Here is a 9,122-nt window from a genome sequence, read left to right as displayed (position 1 = left end):
CCTCTACACTAGTCAGAAACTATGACTAGATCCACATTCAATGTTCTTTTTTTACAATCAACTGATAAACATGTAAGCAAGTGTAGTCTAGGCGTGGTGTTGAAAGGGTGAGTCCAAAAGTACAAGGAGAAGAACTGAAGGTGGCAGAATGCTTTCATCACAAAATTGATTTATTTTGCAAATATTAATAGATAAAAAGTTAAAACTGAATACAAACCACCAGTGACAATGCTTTTTTTATATCCAGGCATCTATCTGACGGTTAAAAATTTAAATTAAGTGAACATGAAGGCAAGGAATCTAATCTGTGTGTCCACTCTAAAACGTGTCATTAATTCCTCTCTTGTCAGTTGTCACAGACGCAGTCATATTATGTTCTGACATGTGGAAGCAATTTTATGACGGTTCAGTTTCAGAACAGTGATCAACAAAAAGGGAGAAAACGAACGGTCAAAATTTGTTCCACAGTCTACTCATGGTTAATTTAACTGAGAAGAGATCTCTGTGCTCATAAATGCATGCAATATTTGAGTGATGAAACACTTCACACATATTGTACGTAATCTTCCTCACGAAAGTACAGTAATCTAAAAATTATACGAGCGCCTTATTGAGAAGGGACAACAAACACGACTCCTTATAAACACCTATTTGACAAAAATTCGTGTTAGAGTTATTTTAATGAGACCAAATGACCGTTAAAGCTATGATTACGCCATGCTAATACAATGTCCGTCTCTGCTGTGACGTGAAACAGTTTAACCAAGACTAAACAAACACGGATTACTAAATGTCAGTTTCAATTAATTCACGCAGTATTGCAACCATAAACAAGAATAATTTGGGATGCTGGTTGCTCAATGATGGAAAATTACAACCAAAGCATTACACAGTGTAACAAAAATAAATGTGCTTGGGAAATAATTGCTATTTTCTGTTTGCCGAAAAAACATGAAAAATCATTATTGTACGGTACCACAATAACTGCAGGTTTGTGTTCCTCAAATCAGCTTAAATTTTCTCTCATTTTTCATGAAAATAGGCACATAGGCACAACGTTTTTCTACTCTCAATATAAAGGATAAGAACTATTTGAATGCTTAAAAGAATCTACTGCTATTTTGCATTCATCAAATGCTGGCATTTGCACAACAATCTAACCTCTTAGTGTAATTTATTAAGAATCGATTTCGCGATAGTAATAGCATCTTCAGCCAGCACATGTAAAATAAAAAGGTGAAAAATACGTAAAACAAACAAACAAAGCAAACTCCGATTTTATCAACACGCATAAAAATTCTATTCTAAATAGGTGGTTACATAATATTAAAATCAAAAGCTGCAAGCCTAAATCTTAAACTGATGTTCTGCCACGATTTTTGAAACCATTTGTTGTGAAATTTTTTTCTCAACAACATAGCCTACTAACAACCATTGCATTTCTTTTTGCTCGAAAAGGTTTTGCTTGAAGAAAACAGTGATTTCTTTAACGTATCAAGTTTAGTTTATGGAATTGTAACGTGATTTCGACTGAAGTAATACTAACAAAAAACATTTAACGACAAAGAAGCGTCGCAGAACAGTGAACTTACTGAAATCTCTTGCACAACTCTCAGAAGGACGTCGGCTTGACACCCATTGATTGGCAAAACACATAATGATATACTTAAAAGTGGACACTCAGATTGGCTTCCTTGCCTTCCGGCTACTGAGTCGAAATCTTTAGCCACCATGCGTAAGCCTGGGTGCACCAAGAAGGGTCAGTGAAGTCCACTTAACTTTCTCATGTATCTTATTAATGTTATTATTAATCTATACTCAATTACAACTTAACCCAGAGGAATCAAGAAATGCACGTCCCTGTTATAAAGCAATGCATACTGGACGGCGGACATTGAAAACCCGACTTGTTCTAAAACTGATCACCACATCCATCTTGTCTTTCGAGACGCGAATGACTTGTTACGTCGACAATGCGTTTCTCGCCAAACAACAAAATCCGTCATTTTTACGTTGATTCAACGTCGGACGGGTTTGCTGATAATTTCCTGACAGGGTACAAAACTGGGCAAATTAGGGTTAAAAAACTTTTTCAATATGGCGGATGAGCATGCTTTTTTGAACGTAGCAGCTTTCGCCGATCAAGTTACGCATTAATCCCATCGCCACACGGTTGGGGCTTTCGACTGCTCAAGTGTCAAGCATATTTTTCCTGGTACATTTCAGCTTTTACAATGCAAAATGGAAGTGTCATAGAGATACAAGCTCTACTAAAACAAACTCTGAAGGAAAGCCACCCTAAGAGAGATTTCAGAGCTGCAATGGAAGTCGGTAAATCACTTTCTGAAGGATAAGTCAATAAAATCAAATGCCATATCAATTTGCAGCAAGTTTTTATTCCAAACAGTTTACGATAATGGATTGTACTGGAAAGCTCATAATTTTAAAGACATCGAATTGATTTTATTTATGGTTTAGAAATATTGATTCTGTTTCTATTCAATCAATTCCTAAAAGATCGTAAACGCTTTTCGGGAGTGGTTTTAGTCAGTTGGCTAAAAGTAAAAACAAACAGTTACGTTTATTATTGTATCATGTTACTTATTGTACTGTACAGTATTTCCTCAAGAGCCTAATCCAGTTAGAACAATTCCATAATTTCAGGCAACTCATGACTTTAGATATTTCATAACTGATTCTTTAATGTGTCATTTTGAAGTAAGATAAAGGTCTCATACTCAGTTATTGAGCTTTGAGGAATGAGAAAATGAGGTTCTCATTATACTCAGCCATCGGCACTAACGAGAGTAGGGTGATCAGTTCCTTTCTCTCGGCCGCTTTTTCTTCAGCAACTATGCCCACCTAATATATTACACCTTGGATAGAGGTGAGTGATGCTTTTCAACAACCAGCTTAAGCTGGGTGTCGAACCAGGTTCGCATAATTGCAAAGCCAACGCCTTATCCGCTGCGCCATCACACCATTTGCACCGTTTTGAAGTATGAACTTGATTTTAACTGTGAATAGTTGGGACGTATCTCTTGCGATATGAAAACAATGAGGCTGATAAACTGTTTGTTAAGTGATTGACAAGGCTTGTACACCTGCGATAAATACTGGTACTGGTTTGACACTTTTTGCAAATGTCAGGAGGTACGAATGCAATAGAAACTTATATACTACGACAGTGCCCATTTTTGATTCAACATAAAAAAGTTTGCTAAAGTAGCCTTTCGTACATATTGCCTGCAAACTTGAAAAACCACGTATCGCTCATATAAACTTTTTCACAAAGCTAGCATAATAAACCTCGGTCATCCAATTATGACTAAAGGAAAACCTGTCTGATCAATTTCTTCGTGATAGTTTTCCCCCTTTCAAACGAACCACAAATATCCGTTTGTGTCTGTTGAATTTGCTAAGTAGCCTACACAAAGAAAACATCATAAAAAAATGTGTTTTTGCTTGCTATACAGTAGATACCACCTACCGAGCAACCAGACAAGACAAACTGGCCGTGAAAATTAGCACCCGATCCTTTTATAGTTGCAGTGCTTTTCTCAGCTTGACATTTCTGTCAGGTCACTGAAAGTTGGTATTCTCGATAATATAGAGAAAAAAATTAAAAATCCACCACCCTTATTGAAGTTTTACGTTAATCATACCAGTGTTGTACTTACTTAATAACTTTACTGCATACGATCAAAGTCTGAATCTTTAAGTACCCATAAAGCAAGTTGACCAAACTGCTTCTTCATACGCTTTACTTCATTATTATTTTGTGAGATAATACTTTGCAACTCACTTTTATTTTATTGTTTTGTACTAAACATTGATTCAAAAGTCATAGCACGGTTGTAAATAACTTCGGCTTATTGCCTTGGCCGCAAATGTCAATGGGCTAACTGGATTAGCTTGAAGAGGTTGCAGGCTATCTTTGAATATCTTTGAACTCTTTGTTTTCAAAGCATGTCTACATATTGTTTTAGACGGCTAAGATTACTTTTTTATCTGCTCAATTATAACTAATTACAAGAACAACAACGTTTCAAAAGTAGTGAGTATTAAACAAATCTCGAAAAATCTAAAGTATTTTTCAATCGCTTTGTCGTGCAGACATTTCGACTAAACTGCGTTACTGATCTGCTCTGACGTTGCAAAGCGTTTCTTGGGGTGATTTTCTCTGACGGTTGTTTCTCTCTTCTGAGTTGTTTTTCCCGAAGCGACCAAGCAGTCAATCATCCATTTTAAAGCAGCCTGACCTTGCCCGTCCCGAACTCATTTGCTTTTTTTTCTAATCAAACATTGTATTTGGGACGCAAACAATGAGGTAGATATTATGTAGATACGTTGAATTTCTCAGTTAGCGAAATATGGCAATTTTTTTAAATTGCCTACATTGTTAAGAGCAGGAGTCAGTAACCATCGGACTGTGAGGCATTTGCTGCCGGTGTAGCGGTCCAAGAGTTACTGCATGCCAAAAGTTACAAGAGTTGCCAAATATTTCATTTAAATTTTATTTTATTTTGTTTTGAAAAATAATTGAATTTTTAACCTCTCAAAAGGTCAGATTAATAATTATAAGTATTTTGTAATGTTAACTGAAAAGCTTGCATTAGTTTGAGAGCAATGAATTCATTACACTTAGTTGAAACAATTTTCGCTTTTCTATCGATTGTGAAAACGCCGGGCACCGCTGGTAACTTTTGGACTGACAGTAACTTCCAGACGCAGCAGAAGCAGTCCAAAAGTTACTGCTATTGTAAGTGGGTGTGCTTTTTCGAAATTCTTTTGGGAAAACTTGTAAATGGTCTGAAACTTCACTTGGTCAGTAGATTAAACCCTCTGCAAGTATGCGAAAGATGAATCCCAAGGATAAATATTCTTACCACGAAACCTCTGTTTTAGTAACTTCTGGACTGGCAGTAACTTTCAGACTGCGTATACGCGGTCCAGAAGTTACGGTAACTTTCAGACCGCAGTAACTCCTGGACCGTTACACCGGTCCGTACCAAAGCGACAATTATGTTTTGCATACATTTTCAACAAAATTGTATTAGGTTTCGGTATAATAACGTGGGTTGCTTCATGTTTTGGTGTATTTAATCTTTCACACTTTATTGGCAAGCCCGCAGAAACTGCGCATCTTGAACTGGTACGTAGTGTTGGTTTAGAAGACTTGAAGTTCTATGAAGTTATGTCCACACAAGACTTTATCAGGGAATTGCGTGCATAACATCTGACTGGAAAATGATAGAAATGCGTTTTGTTAGACAAAGAAATATGGCAAGCAACTCGTTCCAGTTTACTCCAAGTGATTTCTGCGATTAGGTTGGTAGGCTCACTAGGCTGTATCACGCAGAGCTCTGCCTGTTTGCACTTTTTTATTATTCCCGATTTTCATTCCTGAAGCTTGACTAATTTAGTAAACAATTAGAATAGTAGCCTATAGCTTTGGTAGAGAGTATGTGTGAAAGTTTGTAGTTTGGTTTCAAGATGAGGTAAATACAGTAAAAGACAAATTTTCCTTTTTTTTTCTTTTTTTTTTTTAAAGCAATAGCTTGGAGTGTAGAAGACGTAGAAGAAGAATAAACCACAGACGTAGAACCACAGACGTAGAATAATAATAGAAATCAAAAACGGGTGCTCACTGCTTTGTATATGGCCACAACAACAGCACAAAATATAAGACAATCGCTCAAGATTATCAGATCATGAAGAGCAACTACAAATACAGCGTGACGACATTATCTTTTATCATCATATATTATCAAATTCTCACAAGTAACAACAGCATGGTCGTTTCGTCGATAGTTTTTGATAACTTTGTTTTGTTATTTCCTAAGTTGCCAACTCAGGGCTTTCACGTGGTAAAACCAACACAAGTGTCTGCTTGATAAGGTATTTATCAAGAGTTACCGTAGTAATTGCTCAAATATTTAAACAGAAACTGAAACGTGCTACCCCGGCAAAATAACCATCCCATAACTCTGCTAGAAATGTAACCTTTTTACATAGAAGCAACGTCTGCAGATATTGAATCAGTGCAAAAAGGGGCGGTTTGCTGGGTGGGAGGTGAAGGATTTGATAAGTTTTAACTTATGAGAGAGTGATGATACGACATCTGCTAACATTGCTAAAGCTTACTCGACATTGGCAAATAGGCGAAAGAATTTCACTTCCTCGGGGAGAACTTTAAAAATGGCTATGACATGGCTGCTGTCACGTGCCTGCTGTAATACGTCACTAACTCTTTCGTGATGCAATCTAATTTTCTGCAATCAACAACAAACAGCATCTGGAAGTCCCAAATGACCCCTAACGTGGCTTTATGCCATCAGCTGAACGACATCAGTAAGTGTCGACAAAGTCAGATTTTAAGTCACGATAATCAAATAAAGCTTGCAGCTTTGTTTGTAAAGATATTTTAACAAAGTGCCTTACAGCCAAGTTAAAACAAAACGTCCTTGTTTGTAATGTGCTTAGGTGATCAAATGAAAAAATCCGACCTCCGCTTTCACCGAATGAACCTCAACCACAGCTTTGCTGACAAGTCGACACCCTTTGTAAGTTAAACCTTTCTTGTCACATTTTAAAGCGTCGTTAGAAGCTAATGAGTAGGTCTTCTGTGTTTTTGTTTTTATGCTTCAAAAAGAATTATGGGGACCTTCTGTCATATGATTCATACTCGGAAGTGGAAAGCAATTGAGAAAGATTTTAAACCACTTCACATTTCTGTACGCTTGATCAGCAAAGCAGACTCTTTCCATCACGGTTTCATTTGGATTGGAGCAATTTTTTACTAAATTAAAAAGATAATTTTTTTTGCAATTGCAGACTGAGTTTGCTTCACAGGAGGTAGTCTTCTGTGGTTTTAAAACACATTGCTTGAGGAAGTGTTGTTGTAATACGAAATGCATGCTTTTTTTAGCTGTCACAAAATACTGTGTATGGCTCTTAGACTTTAAAAATACTTGGTTTCAAATTAAAGGTTAGCAGGTTAGTCAAAATCTTTGAGCTCACTGCACGTTCTTTTGAATTTAATCGATCACTTTAACCGGTTAACCACGGAGGCTGACTAAATCGCCGTTTACCACACAATCTTTTTGAACTAAAATTGATATGCTTTGCTTGCATCTGGTGTGGATGATTTCTTACCACTCCATGGTACCCTGCGATTCAACTTAAATGTTGGCTGCATAGTGAATAGCCCACCTATTGCAATTTCATGCTTACATGTTTCTTTTACCGATCTGGTCTATGGTTTCTATGTCTTCCAGTTCTACAAATTGTAACATCACATTTTTAAAATTAAAAACATTACTCAGCCTATCCTGCACTTAAACATACGATTTTGCGACCGCGACAAATCTTTGCATTTAATGAATCATTTCGGTATCGAGCACGCTCTCAACAGTCCTGATGGCTAGTAACATCTTTCGCTTTGATGGTCGGAAATAAAACATGGAATTGATGTTATTGTTATACGCGTATGCTGCTGTGTTCTTTCCAATTTTAGTAATAGGGTCGAGTGCTTAGAAATATTGGAAAGGCCTAATCTTGACCTTGGTATAGAGGAGTAATCAGAATAGATTACATTGCCATTGTAATCATTTCATCGCTCGTAGAGATTTACACAAAAACGCTGAGTGAGCACTTGTCTACGTATTGGTTCTCCAATTGCTCTTTATTTATTCATGCTTTATGAAGTTCATGATGAATTATCTTTTCCAAAGAAAAAACGTCATTTAAAGGTTGATATTACATTTCAAACATTTGGTAAACTGTTTCTTTTTTATTCGTTTACCAACGGTTGATGAATGTAGTAGAGTGGTCTATTCTTGCACCTAATGTTTCAGATGAAAAGTCCTTCTTTGGCTTATGCTGACTACGCGTTTATTAAAAATAATTTAACATCACAATTAGATTTCACTGAAGATTGCATGCAGGTGACTGTTTAAACCAGGAAAATTCAGTTAAAAAATTCTAGTAGGCTTAGGATTGATTTTCTACATCGATTAAACCAAACTCTCGTATTCTTTGCGTAACAATAACCTTGGTGTTCCATTGGGGATATTTGATTGCAGCAAGACTTTCCACTTAACGACTGAATTACATTATAATCCTGATTTTCAGAGAGTATGATTTGTACAAGGTCTCTTTCTTAATGCTTATGATAAATAATCCTGTCTTTTTCTTTGAAAAGGGCAAAAAGACACTTTGTTCTGACAGGTTATTGGTCTTGCATTTTTATGAACGATTTTTGAAGCTAATTTATCTTCCTTTACGTTTTAATACGAAACTTAATAATGATAAACTGCTTTAGCATAAATTAATATTCAACAGAAAAAAAATTTCAGATTGATTGTGGAAGTACTTTACCCTTGAAAAGTGCCTTCGAATTATCAAATGGTTTGTTCGTTCAGCTGATAATACCTGCCGTATAGTTGGGATCTGGGTCACTGCATACATTTTATGTGACATTATGATAAGCAGCCTATAAGCTGCTTGACTGACGGGAATTATTGGAAATTAATTAAGAAAAGATGCTCTTCAATATTATTAGACTTTATAGCTATTAGTTGGTCACTGCCTTTGACTGTCCTGTGACAGCAAACTAAACGCACGTATACCTAGCAAACGATGAGCCCATACTGTTTTCAAAATAATATCACAAGTCACTCTCATCAGCTGGGACTGCTGAGTGTTTTGATAGCATTTCAATAATGCAGCTTTAAAACGTTTGGATGTCGTGCGATGTTGGATGGCGTTGACATTTCTTTTAATCTTTTTTGTCTTGTACAAAGCCGCAAATTGTGTTTACTAATCAAATTAGGATATTTTATTTCAATAAATTCCGTTGAAATGTCAACGAAACCCGCAAATGGTTTTTTGACATTCCATCCAAACAGAACTGGCTATTCATATGTTGTTGTGACATTGAATTTCATAGACTGACAAAAAAAAGCTGACAGATAAAGAAATGTAAACGAATGTTGTTAAACAATTTCAAAAACTACCGGATTAGTAGCATACCGCAGGAAAGCGTTTGGTTTGATCAAGTGCTTGGCTTGCGTTACGTCACTTGGAAAACCATCAAGCATGTGCAGAAAAAAGATTAA

The sequence above is a fragment of the Aplidium turbinatum genome, chromosome 4 (genome assembly GCF_918807975.1).
Source record: "Aplidium turbinatum chromosome 4, kaAplTurb1.1, whole genome shotgun sequence".
Lineage (NCBI taxonomy): Eukaryota > Metazoa > Chordata > Ascidiacea > Aplousobranchia > Polyclinidae > Aplidium > Aplidium turbinatum.
This window is presented reverse-complemented; position numbering follows the sequence as displayed.